Here is a 19,710-nt window from a genome sequence, read left to right on the forward strand (position 1 = left end):
ATTCTCAGACTTTTTGCTGAAACAGCAAATCCAATTGGTTTTGACGATAATGCGTGGATTTTTTTTTTTGTGGTAAAATTTCCTGAGCTGACTTTTTTTCACTGCAACATCAATAAAAAGCCTGTTTCCTCGGACAATCAGCCAAGCTGTTAACATTTTCATGGATAGTTTGCACTTTGCCAGCACTTTCAAATAAACACAGTTTTTCTGATTTCTAACCGATTTTCACTTTTACTGACACATCTCTGACTCTCACATGCAGCGTCCCTTAATGTAAATTCATCTTTAAGGGAAAAAAGGAATTGGTCTAGTTGGAATTATCTTTCTCGTCTTTTTTCTAGTAATGATGCTTCTACGGGAAAGTGATATCTTCTACAGCCACACTCTGCCTCTTATTAGCCAAGAGCCTACAATTATTAGGCCACTATACTTGTGCTTATATCCCCCTTCCACACACACACACACACACACACACACACACACACACACACACACACACACACACACACACACACACACACACACACACACACACACACACACACACACACACACACACACAGCCTGGAGGAGAAAAGCAAGTCTCATTAGAGAAATGTGTGACACCTTACTTCCTGGCATTATCTGCAGTGAGCAATGCTTCTTGAACCTGTGGACATCTCACTCTACTCAACATGCATCAAAATGTGGCAAATGGAAACATACCCTATGTCCTTAGACTTAATTGGAGCAGAGGTTTGGTGGTTGTGTATAGTCAGATAGTATATATACAGTATAATGTGTATGACCTATGTTATATTTTCTTATTATCTCTGCTAAGGGGGTCATGTCTTCACCCCTGTCCATTAGTTTGTGGGTTTGTTTGTGAGCGATTATGTGGAGGGGTGTTTTTTTTTTTTTTTTTAACTTTATTTTAGACATTTTCTCTGGTTTCCCAGGAAATAATTCATGGATCTTGGTGTTGTAGAGCGACTGAATTAAAAGGGACTATGAGTGCCATTTTAGTTGATGATACAATTCTGTTATTTTATTTATAGCAGCTAACATGTAGCTTTGTGCAGCTTGTACCGTGGTAGTAGTACTTACTGCGTGCATGTCTGAGCAAAATTTCCATCTATTATCAATACATATAGCTGATATGTTGGTTTATTAACACATACAGACATTAGCATTTGCTTTGTCAAGCTTTTGATCACCTGACTGATCTGAGACCAGTATTCTCTCTGTTGCTATGTTGGTGCTCCTCCACAACCTCTTGATGAAAATATCTGTGAGTTCCTCACTGGGTACGATCTCCTTCACATTTCGCCGTTTGTTCCTTCGTTAACCTAGAAGTATTGATTTGAGCAGCTTTCAGTTTTAGGATGTTTGTTAGCTCTTAGCTGTTCTTCCTTTCCTTTCAGTTGGCTGTGAAATGTTGCTGTGCTGTCTCCACATCCATCAGCTGTGGGTTTTGTTTGTCAGCACTCATGACAGGAGAGTGCTCCTTGAGGTAACGAGGGCATTGTGTGTCCCTCGCAGTGCCCACTGTCAGAATCCTGTGTCCGGCTATTTCCAGTCTCGCTCCTCCGTCCCTTTCCTCATCACCATGGCAGCAGAGTTTGGCCGAGCTGAGGCCGACTCTGTGGTGACTGAGGGCAGAAGTGGGGTGGCGGGATGGCTGGCCCGATGTCATGGGGGGGGGGTGTCTTTTGATGGGATCAGCCTTCAGGATGTAGAAAGGTCATTTCGTCGGTTTGTTTTATTCATTGATCTCAGCTGCAATCAGCTGATTTGTAGCTGTTGACACAGTGAGGAGGAAATTATGAGGTGTAAGGTTGAACTGAAGAAGACGGATCAGACTTTCTGGTGTAATATTCTATAAGTCAATAAAACAATTTACTGCACAAACTCAGTGAATTTGTAGAAAAAGCTTTTGAAGTAAATACATTTGATTTTGCAAGAGTCGTATGAAAAACATCTTGTGTACGGCTGCTGCAGAGTTGAATCTCAGGTGGTACGACAGTCTTGATCTTGAAAACAACAAAAAAAACATCTGTGATTGGGAGAAACAGAATAAATGTGAAAGTGTGTGGCTCCCGATTTTGTGTGTGCGCAGTGAAAGTAGTGTTAGAGCAGCAGCGTCTCTCAATGGGACTTCCAGACTTGTTATTTAGAGCAGCAGACTTGAGTCGATAAGCCTTTGCTGGTAAATTGGATTGGCTTCTTCTATAGTTTCGCCCATCAACTCCTGCAGGTGTGTGTGTGTGTGTGTGTCCATTGTGATGATGTTTGAGGAAAGGTTTGGACGGTAAACAAAGGAGAGAATAGAAAGGTAGAAGCAGGGAAATCCCCACACAGCTGACAAACTGAGCAAAGAGAGAGACGGGAGGAGATTCAAAGAGAGGACTGTTTTTAAAAAGAAATAAAGAAATAGACAAAAGAAAGACATGGCAATAAGCTGGCAGGCATGAGGCGGAGTGTAGGAAAGGTGACATGAGGAGAGTTTGTGATTCCAGGAGACAGAGGTTGAAGGATGGAATACACCTGAACCATGCGTGTTAGTCTTATCTAAACTTAAGGCCATGTTCAGGTTCCAAATTTTTATGATCAAGGCAAAGGGTTTTCAAAAGGTGCCATGCAAAATTATAATTTATTTCAATTAGTTTATTGGAAATATGTCATGGACATGCCTGACTGAAGAATTAAGGAAAAGACTGAAATATACACAAAAAAGTGTTTTTTTTACCTCTTTGGAGTCAAAGTCCATGATAACTGCAAACCAAGGCTGCCTGACTCCTGAATAAACATATGTATATAAGAGTTGTGACAAACCTCTTTAAACATGGTTTGACCTGTAACCCCCTTTTTTCCCCAACGTTCCATGTTTCCCCACATGGAGAATAAGAGGCAGTTTGTCAGACGTGCAGCCAAAACATCCAAAAAAGGAATCCGAAGGTTGTTGGGTTCACCATTTGTAATTTATTGCAAAATAAACAGAATAGTAATGATGGTATCTGTGTTCCCCTGCCCCTCCCCCCCTTCATTTACCATGCTCACTAAACTTCTAGATTAGCTTCTGCCCTCACCGCCTGAGGAAGGTGCAAGCTTGCAAATGCAAATAAATCAACAGTAAATAATGTGAATATAAATAAACAACACGTATCCTACACCGACCCCTACTTGTTCCCTATGGAATCGATTACTTAACAACAACAAGGAGCTGTAACATTAACAGTAGCCTTGAATTGTACATGCCTGACACCATTTGACATTAAATGCCACATCTGCACAGTGTTTTAATGTTTAAGTTGTGAAACCTGAGGAAAGATTAGGAAAAAAAATTAATGAAATGAAGAAAGACAGGTCAGTATGCAAGGGTAGGAAAGAGAAGGAACTTGAAGTGAGGATGTAAAAGACAGAATAGGTTCGGACAGGACATCAGCTTTGTCTGGATCATGACGCCACATGTACGTCCCCAATTCTCGTGATCTGAAGATCTGTCAAATTATCATGTTGGATTTGTGAGCCAAAGAGAAAAGTCTGTCATTTTCAGAAATCCTGTCTAAAGCTGTGACGGAATAATGGAGGAGGAGAGCTGGGATGAAATTGGGCAGAAAGGCAAAAACAAATACATACTGAACACATGTCAAGACAAAGGTACAAGGTAAAGGTACCGTGACTTTCTGCTGATTTCACGTCTCCGTGTGAGGTCCTGACCTGGACGGCTGGAAAAAATCTGAGAAAGAAAGGAGGAGATGAACTGAAAGAGGAGAAAAGGAGGTTGGTTGAGAGGTTACAAAAAGAAGATTTCAGAAGAACGGAGAGAAGATGAGAAAGGAAAGGAGGTGAGAGAGGACAAGGACAGAGGTGAGGAAAGCAGTAGGTAATAGAGAGGAAAGGAAGCACAGAGCAGGCGAAGATAAGAGAAGAAGAAGGAGATGAGACAAGACAAGAGGAGTGACGGGGAAGAGAAGTGTCTCTCCTCCAGCTTCCAGCCACAGGCTTTTGTGTCTATCAGTTTGGATTACACACTCCTGCCTCGGAAAATCCATGTCCGCACTCTGGTTTACACAGCTCGGGTGTTTGCTTTCTTTTCACCGCCAAAACTTGTCACAGTTGGAAGTGTTTTAAGTGCGTTTCCACCGAGTCAACACACTCACGCATGACTATGCTTTGAAAAAGAATCTCTCCTTTCCTTTCCTCACTCTCCGTTTGATAAGAGGAGGAGATTTCATGCTGGAGCTTCCTGGTGTGTAATCTTTGGCAGAGCAGGAGACTTCCTATATGAGAAGGATTTCTGCAGATTATAATAAAACCAAACATGGAGTAGTAGACCCATTGTGAAGTCAAATGTGCTGGAAATATGCATAGCGTTGCAAGTGTCCCTCCCTAGAAAGCTTATTAAGGGCGGCTGGATTCCCCTATCTTGGTTTTAAAGTCCTGGCTGTTGTACTTGAAGAGTAGAGAAGTGGAGAGAAATAAATTATGAAAACTAAAAATGTGTTTTTTCTCTTCTATTTGTGTTTGAGCAGATTGAAGAAAAGCTGAGAAGAAAAGGAACAAGGCGACTGTAACCAGGCAGGAGCAGGAGAGAGGGGGGGATTCGGGTTTCTCTGGTAAGTTGGAATCATTTTTTTCTCTGTTGGAATACATTTTTTCCTCCTCATACGATCATCTCCACCGGCAACGTCGTTTTCCAAAACAGCGTGAACTTCTTGTCCTTTCCGAATCAAACATTCTTGTTCTTCTCAAAGACATTTCCCCTCCCGTAGGATGTGGACACACACAAATGTCAGTCTGTGTGCCCGTGCCTAACAAGTGTCTGCCGTCCAAATATCTTCATCCATGACGCTGCCAGAGCCTGAATGTATTCATGCTGACGCTTTCTCTGGAACTCCTAAGTCTCGGAACATCTTTTAAACCGTTCCACCATACGACTCTTCTTCTGTGTGTCTCTGTTGTGATGCCTGTTCTTTAGTCCTGTCTGTAAAGGCAGAGGTCACCACTTGCTTCACTGGCATTTGTCCACTTTGCAAAGTGGGTTTTTGTCGCAGCCTCCATTTTGGCAGAAGGTTTGGCAAGGAATTTAAAAAAAAACAACTAAAAAACACTGGCGTTTCTAGTGTTCCAACTGTTAATTTGATGCATATGGTCGTCAAGGTAACACTCCCCCTGCTTGTTCACTGCTGCGACAATTGGACGTCAACACTTAGAAATCACAAAATAGCTCTTGGAGACTAAATCTGGCCATGTGCCGCTCTCTTATTGACACATAATGTGTCGTAATGGAGCTCGCAGGGGTAGGAGAGCTGCCTAATGGCAGTCGCACAATTAAGAGCTAAAGTATCTGTGTGCATTAGAGCCCAGAGAATTGACTCTCAGCCCTCACTCTTTTTTTTTTTTTTTTTAAATGACCCTCTGTAACCTTTGGCTCAACCCCTCATCACAGCGGTGCAGGAGAGTGTGTCTGTGATGCGGCGAGGACTTAATCTAATGCTCTGTGAGTGGAGGTGACACGGTGCGATGTGCATCCACCTCCCTGTGGAGTGTGAAGGAAGGATCCCACCCCGGCCCTTGTTGCACACCAAGCTGAGAAGGCACTTGAACGACTCTGCTGTGTGCTTGTTTTATTTTTTGGATGATTTCTCCCCCTGCTTTACCTCTGCCTGTCCGTTGGTTTGTCTCTGAATCTCTCATTCTTCTCTCCTCATGTAGTTGCCCCGTGGCAGTGGGTTGTTGTTGTGTGAATGCGCGCTGCCTGCCAGAGAGGCTGAGTCCACAGTTTTCAATGGCCGAGTCATGGAGGGCCACACGTAGGAGCTGTGCACTGAATTTGCAGTTTGAAACACAGTGAGGCGTGAAGCATCCATTGTGATCAGCGGCATTCAGGATCCCTGGCCCTTCAATGGAAGGCTGCAGAGGTTTCTGTTTACCTCCACACTGCTGCCTTTCACTGGTTGCTCTCATGAGGCTGGCAGGGAGTGTGCTATTATCACTCATGTTGGTGTGTTTGGATGCAGAGTGGGGGAGGATGGGAAAAACATATATGGAGGATCGCTTGTCCAGAAATAGCACTACATGAGTCTGGCTTTTGACTTGAAATCTTATCAGTTACATAATCATATACAGCGCAGTCAGAAAGTATGTGAGAACTATGATGTGGTTTCCTCTTTATCCCAACACCTTGGATTAGAAGTGAGAACTACGAGGTTTAAGTGCAACCTTCTAGTTTTATAGGCATTTGATTTTGTTGTCAGCATTATTCAGTGCATATTTTACACTCACCATCCTTAGAGCCAACACATGGAAAAGGCAACCAGGGTGTTTTATGGCCAAACTCTTGATTTCAATTCATTAGACCTCCTCACCTGATCACGTGTCTCTGTAGACCAGACTGACGGCAGGTGGCTGCAGTACAGGCCTGGCAGAACAACACCAGGGGACGATGCCAACCATCTACTGATGCCTGTGTCTTTTATCCAGGCACTGACTGCAGGAAGAATAGGCAACTGAATTTTTAGTATCATGAGTCATTTCTATTTTTTTATTGTTGGAGCAGCCCGGTTGCCTGGAGGCTGCAGTGTCTCCACTTGGACTCGGCTGTCTATGCATCATTGTTGTAAGACCTTCCCAGAGACTGCGTATAAAGATGGTTGACATGACTGGTCCCCAAAAGTGAAGCGTCTCAATCGCCACCTGGTGGCTAGCTCCTTTCAAGGTCATAAATCCTGCCTCCTCCATGTTAGTGGTTAGGACATGGCACAGACTAAAATGTACAGAGATAGTTATTTTAGGTTGTTCTTAATTCTTCATTTTCTCGATAAGTTTGGTTTTAATTGATTATTTGATGCTATGAAAGCGGGGTTGAAATGTCATGATTGACAGCTGAGACTGTTTCATGATTGGTCGAGCATGTGTTTTGACGGGACCTCACCACCATGGCTCCACAACCAGAACACTACTGCGAAGACTCTGGCTCCAAATGCGCAAGCTGGCAGTGGTAGAGCCTGGTATATTTTTGCTTCATTACTAGATGTTGGGAGGAAGTGGAGACACATTTTCATGTTTGTACACATGTTTGTTCATTCTCTGCCTCTCTGCTCATCTAAGATGATTAGAAATGTCCACATGACTTTAAAACACTATCATAAGTACGTACAAATGGTTTATAACACTTTGTTACATAAAGAGCAGGGAAGGGAGATCTGATCACAAGTAGTCACAGGAGACACATTCAGGATGCATTCTCATCCCAGGTGTGAACACATGTACTTAACAGGTGATCAGATCTCAGGACGAACACTAAGGTCTGAACCGGTCTTCATTAACCATAGGTGTGAAGTGTGAGAGTGAAAAGTTGTTTGTCTCTGTATATTGACCCTTTGATGGGCTGGGGACCTGCAAGTTGCACCCTGCCTCTCACCCAATGTCAGCTGGGAATTGGCTTCAGCCTCTCCACAGGTCACGACCTTAAGAAAGGAGAAGTATAGATGATGGATGAATATTTTGTCCACTGAAATCGGGACACTATAAATAAGTATGTAACTCCCACAATAAAAACTGGACTGAGCCAATGACCCCTCCTCTACATTAATACCCCTGCAACTGAACAGTGTCATCATCCACTTTGAATGAAGCAGCATTGTTTCTCACACACTGAGAAAGTAAGAATGATGTTACGCTGCTGCACTTCTGAGATCAGACCAGTTGCAGATGAATAGAGGGATTCATGCACACACACACACACACACACACACACACACACACACACACACACAGATGGCCCCTGGGCAGATCTCAGCGCACGTCGTTTCAGATGAGCACGTCAAGATATTTCTCTTTATAGGTGTCTCTTTGATACGTGCCTGACAATTCTCCATAGGTTCTCTGTGTCAACTTTCTTGTCTTTGCATGTTGTGTTCAAGAGCAGCTGTATCTGAGAGAGAAGCTGTGTGGGTGAGAGAGCGGATGTGTGTGTGTGTGTGTGTGTGTGTGTGTTAGTGTGTACGTGTGTGTGTTTAAGTTTCTCATGGTTGTATGGTTGGCAGAGACAGGGAGGTGCTGGGAGACACAGCTGAAGTGTCAGAAGGAAGGACAGGAATAAACAAATAGATGAATAGGTGGATATAAAGACGGTGAGGGAGAGAAAGAGGCTGTGTGATGTGTTAGAGGTTGTGAGGCCACCCCTGAGGGACTTCTGCTGCTCCTGCTCCATCTTCCAGGGGTTTCAGAGGAAGTGGGCTTCATGCAAATCTGACTCACAATCAGCGGACAGCCTGGAGAGTCAGAGGAGACACTGTTTTATATCTGTGGTTTTATATTATCATGTCCATCCTGGTGGATTTGTCTCCATTTGCACTGCTGAATGCAGGTTTCTTCAATTGCTTCATGTTTACCTCTCTGTTTCCCATCACAAGTAAATTCATCTTTTATTAAAGTCTTCTGCAACACAGTCAGCTTATTTCAATGTGCTCTACAAAGACAAATCACAGCCATTAAATGATGTGGTAAAGATTTAGTTAAAAACCTGACATTTGAATGACTGTTTGTATTTATTGTAGAAAATGTTAAACTGAGTACTTGATACTTTTTGAAAAGAAGTGCATGTAATAACTAGCCTTTAGCATTTTATCCTTTATTTCGCGCTCTTTCAAACCAAACACCTAACCCACACCATTTGGTCCGGAGCTTTGGAGTTTTCCTAGTTGCCTACTGGCAGTAATACCATAATGATATTTTGTGTTATTTTCTTTTTTCAGTGTAGGTGATGACGACAGGACACATGAATGTTATACAGAATTCATCTGCATTAAAATTTGAGCGCAAAACTTGACATGAACCTTGTTTTAGACTTTCAGGTGTGAAAATGGCCTCAGAGAATGAGAAAGTAAGAAATGGAGCACACAGTGGCCACTGGTGGTTTAAATCCTGATCATCTAACTTCCTTAAAGCGTAGTATGTTTTTTTAAGCATACCTGTCTATATAAAAAAAAATCCTTCACCCAGCAGAATTGTTGATTCTTCTTGTTTTTTCTACTTTTAACCTGAAACAACTGAATCCATCTCTCTGTGGATGATTACCAATCGTCTGATTCTGGGGATAAACATGGCTGCAGGACGGAAGATGGTCCTCACATCACAAGCTATGGGGGGGTTCAATCAGTTTGGAGGGGGGCCTGTAAAAAACAAAATGATTCATGTGGCTGTTAGGCGTGGGTCCTGGTCCGAGGCCAAGTCTGTCTGCTCATCAACATAAACAGCCTGCTCTGTGGGTGATGCGGTAGAATACAAATGGCAGAATTTCGATGTGAGCCCTCGCTCACCTGCGTCTCAGCCAATTCTGATGAGGAATTTCTCTCTGCACCTGCTGAGAGCGAGAATAAAGAAAAGAGTAAATAAGAAACGTGAGAGCCAGGAGTGAAGCAGGCTGTATATAGAAGTAAATAACATCCAACCTCTATCTACCAATATGTTGTCTTCTGTTCCCACTCTATAGAATTATTCTATGTATTGGCAAAATATTCATCTATCTCTATTCATGACATCATATATGGAGCTCAGAATAAAGCCACTTCTTGAATTTAAAACATTGTCCATATTAAATATATATATTTTTAGCTTGTAGTAATTCATACATACACATGTTCTACACTACCTTGTTGCACCTCCACTGCATGTGTATTCCTCCTCTCAGGAATGTGTGGGCAGGTTCAAACTGTGCTGTGTTGATTTTCTGTTGTTGCACCTGCAACCCGGAGAACTTCCACTTTTATTATTCACAAAGCCGTTTTTTTCACCACGGACATTTCATAGCAGGAAAAACACCAGCGTTATAGTTTCACTCCCATTATGTTTGTCAAGTCCAGAGCTCAGAGATTGTGTTTGCTGGATCATTGGTACGACATGTTAGGAGGCTTAAATGTAGAGTTTTAGAGCAGCTTAAACCGAGAAGTTTGCAAACGCGGTTGGCCCCGTTTTAGTTTAGTTTGAGACTGAGTCTGGGACAACGTTTCAGCCTGGACGGGCAGAAACTGAGATGTTAGGAAACGATGAGGTAGAGGCTCACAACCACTTGCTGATTGGGTCTTTTCGTTCACAACTGATTCGTCCGTTCAAACTAAAAGGTAGTAGTATGGATAGCCTTAAAGGATGATCTGAGTGCCCCTGTCGCTTGACTCTACCCTACAGATGAGTAAACATCACAAACAGTAGTGCTAAGGTATTGTATTCATTATGTACAAGTGTTTATGTTTTCCAGGGGACCAACGTTTAAAACACAATAATAATTAAAATTAGGGTTTTTTAAATTTACTTTCAAGGAACTAGACCAGAAACGATTTGCTAATTATATTCATATATTCACTGTGACTTTGTTCAAAGCTATAGAGCCAACAGAAAATGAGAAATTATCTTATTTAATGTTATAATATTGGAAGTATACTAGGCCCCTCTGTGTAAAATGTGGCCACTTTATAGCCATTGAATAAATAAAAACAAAATCTGCCATTAAAAAGGAGCCAGTGTTGATGTTAATGATAACAGATAAAACAACAAGTTTTTTCTCTCCATATTTATGGTTAAACTGCAAAATAAAGTAGACTGAAATTATGAATGGGATTATTTAGCCTTACTTTTAACCAGATACAAGAACCCAACAGTAAATAAGACTGGATATCAAATTTATACAGTTTTGTTACAGACTAAAATCTACAATATGCAAGAAAATACTGCAGCTATCAAATGCTGGCCTTAAATGAATTTAGCTCTAAGATGTTCTTCTTATTACCTATTTACTTATCAGACATTTCTTTATTTACTTCTTAAACTCGCTAGTTAAACAAGTTTTGACAATATTTAGACAAAAGGTTCTTTGTGTTCATACAACGTTTAACATTGAGGAGATTTGGTGTCTTATAAGCTCATAAAAAAGGTTTTATGTAAAAGAACTTGTATATGATAGTAAAGTAGGTAACAAAGATTTGTCGGGGTTTACAGAAAACCAGATATCTAAGAGCATTATTATCAGGGGAATTCAAATGTAACCAAGACAACATGTTTACCTACTTGACCATAAAATGCATGTATCCATTCGTCATGTGGGCAGAGGAGGGCGAGGTCATATATCTGCACAGATACTATACCACTATACCATCTGTTACAGCAGTGATTCATACCTCTGTCACGTTTGATCATGAGGGTCGCAAACAAACACCCCTGGTCGCCCTCATCGTAGACGAGTCACACACACGAACCTTGTCCAGCCGAGCGTTTCAGTGCTGACCTTTCCCGGATAGTCGTCAGGGAAAACAAAACCTCCACCACCTCCACTCCAACCCCACCCAGGCATTACCCTGCACTCAGCAGACACTTCTCCTGCATTAGCGACCAGGCCCATCCCGTCAAACACAGACATAGGACAGAGGTTGTTAGCGGAAGCCGGGCGGACTGTTAGTGTTGAATGGCAACAGCGTTTCCTCCGGAATCACCGGCTGATGGAGCGGTTCTTGACGGAGCCATTATTTCTGATGGGGCCAGTAGACGATCTGTGAGGATGGAGGACTGTTTGTCTGAACTGTGAATCCCGACGGTTAAAACCACCTAACCCACTCGAAACACACTCAAACTCTCCAAATGATGGATGGAATGAGGGAAAATCTCTTCACTGTAATACCTGGAAATGTTTTTTTTCAGTGTTGAGTCTTTGTGTGTGTTTTCACATCAGCTCAACCCGTCAGGAGTCTTTTACGGCTCGTAACTTCCTTTGTGAGAAAGCCAAGTCCTCCATTAGTATCATTAATACTCATTAGCTTACATTTCAGTCATCTTGACCCATGAGACAGACAGTAGCATGTTCACACTGAAGCCTTGATGCTGTGCCAGCAGTCACCATGAGTCAGTCTGCACCACAGGCTTTTCCTTCTTTTATAATCTTCTCCTCTTTAATTTCATAAAAACCAGCGCTTCAAATAAAACGGGGTCATCCAATTACTTCCTCACCCCCCAAAAAATATTTCCATTCACTTCAGGGTGATGTTGTGTCTTTCATTTTTGATCAAATATCAGCAATTTCAGTCTCAGAACTTAATTTCATCAAATCCCATCAAAAGTCTTAGAATGGGGAAGATTTATAATACAAATTCTCACTCTTCAATTCAAAGCCAGTCTGAGGACTTACTCAGAGCTGCGTTTGATGAATTGTTCACTTCCCCCCACGACTTGTTTGTTGAATTTAGCATATGAAAACCTGATTGGAGAAACAGACGAGCCACAGCTCGAACTCATTCAGACTGTGGCTCAAAGAGAGTTTTATCAGCCACACACACACTGAGCAACATTTCTGCTTGTGCTGTTTATTTGTTGTATTTTACTTGCTTTTGTGTCCATGTTAATTATATTATGTATGAGTCCTGACAAATTGGAGAAAAGAACGCTACTGACTCCTTGTGCAAATTTAAATTAAGGATAAAACAATTAGTTTGGGAACTGATTCGTCAAGATCAGATTATTATTTAATGACACATTTTCTAATTACCTTGACCAAGGAGAATATATTTTCCAGCTCCTATCTGATTATTGGTTGGTTGGTTTGTTTGTCAGATTAAGCACAAGCTAGTGGACAGATCAATGATTTTTTTTCCCTCTACTTTCTTGAAGATCTTTAACGTTTTTCTACATTTTCACTGTTTTCTCAGATAATTGTTCATAGATCTGGATGAAAAAATCAGGCACATTTAGATATTTAAGAGTTTTTAGAATTTGGTGCAGCTTCATTGAATTTAACCTTGATGGAGGAATGTGCTCTACTAGTTTTCTGTATGATTCAGTGCATTGACAGGTTATCATCATCAATATCATGCTAATTGTCACTTTAGTTTTACTTTTAGTTTGAAGAAGGTTTTAGTTTGTGAAGGTTGTGGCTTCATACTTAATAAGCAGCAAAACATTTTACAAATCTGAGCTGGATCAGTTTTGTGTCATACCTCCTCACTCTGCACAACGTATGAGTAATACATCGATATATATTGGACTTAAGTTATATCACTATTGCTAAAAATTATATCGTGATGATTATTGATATTGTTTTAGTGCTCTGCCATTAATAGATAATATATTATAGATAGAACATTAACTTTTAATTGATTATAATCGAAGCATCAAACGATCATTGTTTAAACCTAACTCATGGATACTTTAAGTCTTCATGGGAAAAATCTATTTTCTATTTTTCAAACTGAGTCCAGCATTTTGGAAGGGTTAACCCTTGTTTGTGCCTTGATTTGATTTTCTCCACATTTTGAAAGGACCATTGTTTGTGTCCTCTCTGTCTGAAATTGGATGGTGAGTTCTTTTGGAAAGCGGCGGAGGGGAAATGATTTGTATTCACCTGCCGTATCTGAATGGAGCTGAGGAGGGGCAGAGAGAGAGAGAGAGAGAGGGGGCGAGGGCAACTACATAGTGCTTCCTTTATGTGATAATGGATTGCTCTGACATTCACACACATTGTGGTGTGGTGTGTCTATCAGTCAATACTCACCAACCCGTGGGATGAATGGCAAATTTTAAACAGACGCCATTAAAGACGTGTCGTGCAGTGACACAACAGGTAACACAGTTCTGTGTTATGTCTCTTTGATGCCTAACCAGCGACAGAACCCACACATGTAACATATGTGTCTTCACATCCTCCACTCCTGCAAATTAATTTCTCTGTTCTCATTTTCTTTCTTTCTTTCTTTTTTACGTAACCGCACTCTCTTTTATTGGCGCGGCTAAGCAACTGGATTCTTCTGTCAGCTGCACAAAAGAGACAAAGTGGACTAGAGGACGGGCAGTAATGAGCAGCTCCTCTTACAGTGTTACATATAGAGCGGCCGCGGTGTGGGGAAGCCTTCGGGAGACAATGGAGGGTTTTGAGGGGTCTGGATCCCTCTAAAGCCCGTCTTTGATTGAGTTTCCTGGCACTGGGGCTGACTGTGGAGTGGGAGCTGCGGGTTTGCGGAGGGGGGGGTGAGGACCCTCCTCTGCGCCGACCTTTCACAGACACAGGTGGGGTGGAGTGGAAGGGCCTGGTGGAGGTGGAGGAGGGGAGTGGCAGCAGAGGCTCATTGTGGAGCTCTGTGGAGGTGGCACTCAATAACACTAGAGCTTGCGCCCTCTGTCCACAGGCTGGGGATTTTCTCACCACTACTTTCTCACTGGTAAATTACAAGTTATGGTAACACTGTGGTGACTGTGCACAGCCAGTGTTCAAGTCTTCTTCTTCAGAGTTTGCTCTTTTTTAGCCATGCTTGTGGCGTTTCTCTAAACATTCATCTGTCGACTTAGTCCACCACTTTTGTCCATATCTGAGATATATCAATCATCGTTTACATCATTAATATTTGCACTGATTAGTTTGGGTTTCACGCAATTTAAGGAGCACACTAAATTACTTTGTAGGACACTCATACCAGGTCTACCTAAACCTAACTTTACTTTAAATTGATTGATTGGTTTGCTTCTGACGTCTTTCCGTTGGAGAGAATGATCTGGTCAATTTCGCCAGTGTCGTTGCTGCTATAATATAATTACCGTATTATTGCCAGCATCATCAACTGCGGATGCAGTACTCAACTGAATGCACAAAATGAACGCCCTTGTCCTTCAACTATTATTTAATTGGAGGCAAAGTCTGAAAGATACCCGGCGAGCCGCTTCCACTTCTTTTTCTTCTTGTATTGTTTAATGATGTCTCAACTTCCTGCAGTTGGTCCAAAAGTCTGAACAATCGAAAAAGTGTTTTCATGATGTCAACAAACTGAACCACAGTTCAGTGTTATCCTGACCTAGACCGTTTCATTTGACCGTGGTCTGAAACATCTGTTATTTTGGTTCTGACTAAATTGAAAAGTCAAAAGGTCCAGACCAAACAAATAAGTTGTAGAAAACCCGAAGTTGTAACATCTACCTTTTTAAAGAGGCTGCATAGTGAAAAGGTCATTTGTTGTGTCTCTTTTACTTGTTGCCTCTGAATCCTTTCTCACTGATGAGCAGTCGGCCACTGACACGGTCTCAGGACAGAGGTGGTCCTCAGCGCCTCTGTCCACCTGCTTCTTTCTCACTGGCAAATTGCATGTTCTGGTAACACTAAGTGGTAACTGCACAGTTAGCGCTCACGCTTTGTTGTCTGATGTTGTCGGTGGATTTTGCGAGACTGAATGGTTCCATACAAAGCTCTAAATAACTTGTCGCTCCCTGCCTGCCTGCCTCTACTGTATCAGCACAATTCAAATTCCGCCAGTAGAATGTTTATTATATACTAGTGCTTTTCTAGAAAGGCGTGGTTGGATTAACTGTTGACTGGGAGCAATCACATAAACACTGTGTCTCTGTGTTGCACCGCCTGACACGGCCCACAGGAATTACACTTGCTACAAACATCACAGCTGCCAGTTTTTGTGCGTTTGAGGGGAACATTTCCCGGCAACGCCTGTCGCACCCAGACTCTCTTTGTCGCACGCATAAGCTCAAAGTAAACTCCACATATTGGCCCCATCTTGAGAGACCCTTCACATGTGCAGTAAGCCATCCGGTGTGAACATGGTGGCACACTGAGATTCTAATCATACCTCCTTTGTTGCGCTCGGAGGAGGTTCAGACGTTTTTTGGGGGCCGAGCAGATGTCAAGCGTACAGTTTCTCTCCAAGGTTACTTATGAGATGACAAATAGGTCTGGGCCTCTTTGCCCTCTTTTCTCCCCCATGTGTCTGTGTTTGATGAGAGGGTTGACATCTTTTTGTCGGCATGGAGATGTGAGAGCAGTGGGTGATTGCCATGGATACAGAGTGCCCTTTTGGAGTGCAATTTTGAGCTTCTCTACTCTGCTCTAAACTGAGTTCCTGTATTTATCTATGAAACATTTTACCACATTTGCTGAACTGTGAGGCTTATGGATTATACTATAACAGTATTTGTTTCTGATTCCACGTATGCATGGGTGTCCCCCCCCCCGCTGTCTAAAAGGATTTGCTTGTCCTCCCACAGCAGATTGGTTTTATGTTGATTACTTTCTCAAAGCTGTTATGTTTCTGTAACTAAAGTGAGTCTTGTGACGTCGTGTGCTGAGGGTTTTGAGGGTCCTTTTAGCTGTTCAGAATGCTGGTGGGCATGCATTCCTCCCACTCTCCTGAATTTGCTCATGATAATGAACCTCTGCTCAGCATATGAATGGCCTCACCCATAACACTCTCATGTGGCAGGGCGAACGCACTCAAGCTCCATCCTGAACGTCCGACATCCTGCACTGACCTGTACGCTGTGAGCACACATAAACAGGGAGGATGCTTATGGAAATGAATGTACTTGAGTATGAATTCACATACACACACATACGCATGCATAAGCAGGACTGCTGTGGGTTACTAAAACATCAGTGATTACAGTGTGGGGAACATCTATCAAGTAAAAGGTCAAGTTCAGTTCTATAGTTGCTCATTGAGCTTCCCCTCCAGATCTCATTTTAATGATTATTTTGAAATTTGCCCCTCTCTGCTCCTGTAATTCTCAAGTAATGAGCTACTGTGCAAGTCAGGTGTCAGACAAGTGTACAAATGCACTTTTGGGACTTAACTTTTTGCAACCTTGCTGACATCGCTCCTTTACTAACAAATTATTTCAAGCTTTCGTTGCATTTCTAGGAAGTGAAACGATTGAAAGATCTACACTTTGCCATCAGCAATTATCACAAGTATTAAAAAGGAGCTTCATACACCCATCCCAATCATGAGAAGCCTCACAGAGAGAGCCCTGGCATAATGTGAGGATGTGACTCACTGACAATTTTTATATTTAGCTGGCCTGCGATGATAAGATGAAAGCAAAAGCGCCTTTTGGTTCCATTCTTGTTGAACAGGCAGGGATTTCCTTTCCAACGCCATCGTCCCATCTCGGGGTGCCGCTTCCATCTGCATGCTAAAGAGGAGCCCCCCTCTCAGAAGTGCCGGCGCCGGCAGTGATTAGCATTTGGGGTAGAGAGGACAGAAAGCGAGTCCTGGAGTGTTTTATGGCGTGTACAAGGGAGGAAGCTGAATGCCAATGTGTGGCGTTCTGTGAAAGGAGGAGGACTAAACAAATTGCCAGACACGTTGCATTAGTAGCAGATGCCTATTTGCATTAAGAGTTGTGGTAGAATGATAGCTGGGGAGGAAGTAGAGGAAACAAGAGCCACAAATCTTTAAAGAAATCTGCAGAGATTTGACAAAGAAGCTTAATAAATAAACTGATGGAAGCTGGAGAAGAAAACTCAAAGCCCGAACTGGAGTTTAAGAATCAAACTGGTGTGTCTCTTTAACACATCATACATGAAGGTTTATAGATCGTAACAGTGACTGCACACTTTCAGAACAGCTCTGGTCCAGGATGTAAATTCCCCATTCATTTTCTCCATTGACGTTTCAGAAGATCTTGAGCTGAGCTTAAAGTCTGGAACCAGGTCGACCAGCCACGAGATGAATCGTGAAAATCGAAAACATTCATTACTGAGCAAGAAAATATTGGAAAAAATGCACAGGTACAAGTCAGTGTATCATTGAGAATGAAGGAACTTCACATTCCATAAACCATTGCAATCCCTTTCCAATGACTTTTTTTATTCCAAAGATTCTTTGGATTCTTCCTCATCTCTTAAAAAAAGGAGAGTATTAAAGCAGAAATCATGGTTGCTCTGTGGTAAACATAATGTTACGCTAAACCATCCGTTCAAAGCTGACTTGATTTTTGCGGTTGCTTTTAACATTTCCATGGTAACGGCAATCTGCACAAATCGACGTGTTCTTACACCTGAGGATTGTGGGTAGCGCAGTGCTTCTTCTTTTTTTTTAAACGCAGTTGATATGATACAGACTTATGGCTTCTAGAGGAGCATTAGACATCGTAGCTTGACTTTGGATGGTTTCAGTATCATGGCTGAATATTAAAATCTCTATTCAGAAAATGAATGGGATTTTTACTTCCGGAACCACGCTGTTGAGCTCTAAACAGCTTAATAAACATAATATCAAAACAACTTAAATTTTAGATGTCAGTGTTCATCCAACAAAAGAGAAAACAGTGAGAAAACAAGAGATGAATTATAGATCTTCAGCTCTTTGTTTTGTGTTGTACAGTACAGATGAAAGGGCCATGATGTGTTTTTTAGCTTCAGGGTCTCCACCATCAACAGGACCCCCAGTTCATACGTTAACCACACTAATTATTCGCATACGATCCCCCAATTATAAAAGCTAATGAGAAGATTATGGGAGACACACGGTGATGCCGGCCCATTTAATTTCCATTGTTCCTAGTTGCAGATGAAAGCCCTTTGAGCCGTAGTATTCAAAGCCAGTGAACATTCAACCTCATATAGCATAGATATAATTCAGTGCTAATGTAAATCCACTACATTAGCTGTGAATCCATTAAATAAATCAAAGATGGCTCAGCAGCCAACTGCATTCATTTTACATTTATATTCTTTATGAATGTGGCTTAATAAGCATCGGTTGAAGGACTGTCTCAGTGTCTTCTATAGCTGGGGGCTTTCAGGGAAATGTTTAATGGCAGCGAGGAATGGGCACGCAACCCCAGGCGTGGATCACATGTGGCGCAGACAGCCTTGGAAAAATAAACTCTCCCAACCGTGTCCGTTTTCTCATCACCACCTTCCTGAGTGCAGAGCCATGCTCGTCATTACACCCCACATCCAACCGTCATCAGAGGATCTCCACAGCTCCATTAAGGCCGTACACCGAGGCTGACAAACCCCTGATTGCATGAGCCATCAATAGCAACGATTATGAGAGTTAATTAGGGTGCGTGGCATGAGAGGGAGGTTTGTCTTTCATCATTACTGTACACCAGTGATGCAACAGCAGTGATTCTGTTGGTTTTGCAGTATTGCATCGCTATTGTTTTGCACAGACAATGGCTATATCTTTTCTAGTGGTTAGCATAAAGCATGTGGTGTATTATCTGTTGCTGTAAGGGAGGTCCAATAAGCCCCCCCCCCCCCGCCCCGCTGACTGCTATTCATTTACACTGTGGTGTGTTTCAAGTCCCAGAGCTCGTGCCCCTGTCAGCTCCATATGTGCTCAGACACGTCCTGACCGTCTCGTTCTGTGGCCAGTGTGCATTAATGTATCTCTGCCTCTGTGTGTGTGTGTGTGTGTGTGTGTGTGTGTGTGTGTGTGTGTGTGTCGCGGTATGTGCTACATCTCTGACATGTGCACAAAACCAATTAGTTTTGGGATGGCGAAGTAGCCGGCCATGGGAAAATGACAATGGAGTAATTGAAGAGGCTGGCTGAATGAGAGGCCAGACAGCTCAATACGGCTTCTACACAAGTGCTGAGTGTTTTCTCCACGGGTGAAATGAACAGAGTGAGAAGCAGAGTCCTGAGTGAAGGCGCTCTTGTGCTGTAGACAGTAATTAACATTACGGCCTTTTACTTTGATGGCATTTTCTGGAGAAACGCAACTAGTAAGGTTGTGTGTTGGCGTTTAAAGGTCTATAACAGTGACTTTGCTCATGTCAGCTCATTCATTTCATACATGCTATACATCATAGCTAGCCACACTGTTAGGTTTCAGGTTAGTGTTTTTGGCCTTTGACTTGCATTCATCTCTGGAGTGAATGAAAATCAGTTGAAACCTAGATACATCCATCACCATGAACCTCAAGTCTGCAATAGTTTTTGTCTCAGTCACATTA

At 42.3% G+C, this 19,710-nt stretch overlaps 1 protein-coding gene across 9 annotated transcripts in view; it reads left to right on the forward strand.

The window, feature by feature from the left end:
- Positions 1-19,710, forward strand: part of LOC109624448 (neuronal cell adhesion molecule-like) — a 77,977-nt gene that overhangs the window by 26,145 nt on the left and 32,122 nt on the right. For all 9 annotated transcript variants that reach the window (XM_069528297.1, XM_020079106.2, XM_069528303.1 and 6 more), the window contains exon 2: positions 4,515-4,598. The gene's annotated coding sequence lies outside the window, so the exon portion shown is untranslated. The remainder of the gene's footprint in view (positions 1-4,514; positions 4,599-19,710) is intronic.

Source organism: Paralichthys olivaceus, chromosome 7 (genome assembly GCF_024713975.1).
Source record: "Paralichthys olivaceus isolate ysfri-2021 chromosome 7, ASM2471397v2, whole genome shotgun sequence".
Classification (NCBI taxonomy): Eukaryota; Metazoa; Chordata; class Actinopteri; order Pleuronectiformes; family Paralichthyidae; genus Paralichthys; species Paralichthys olivaceus.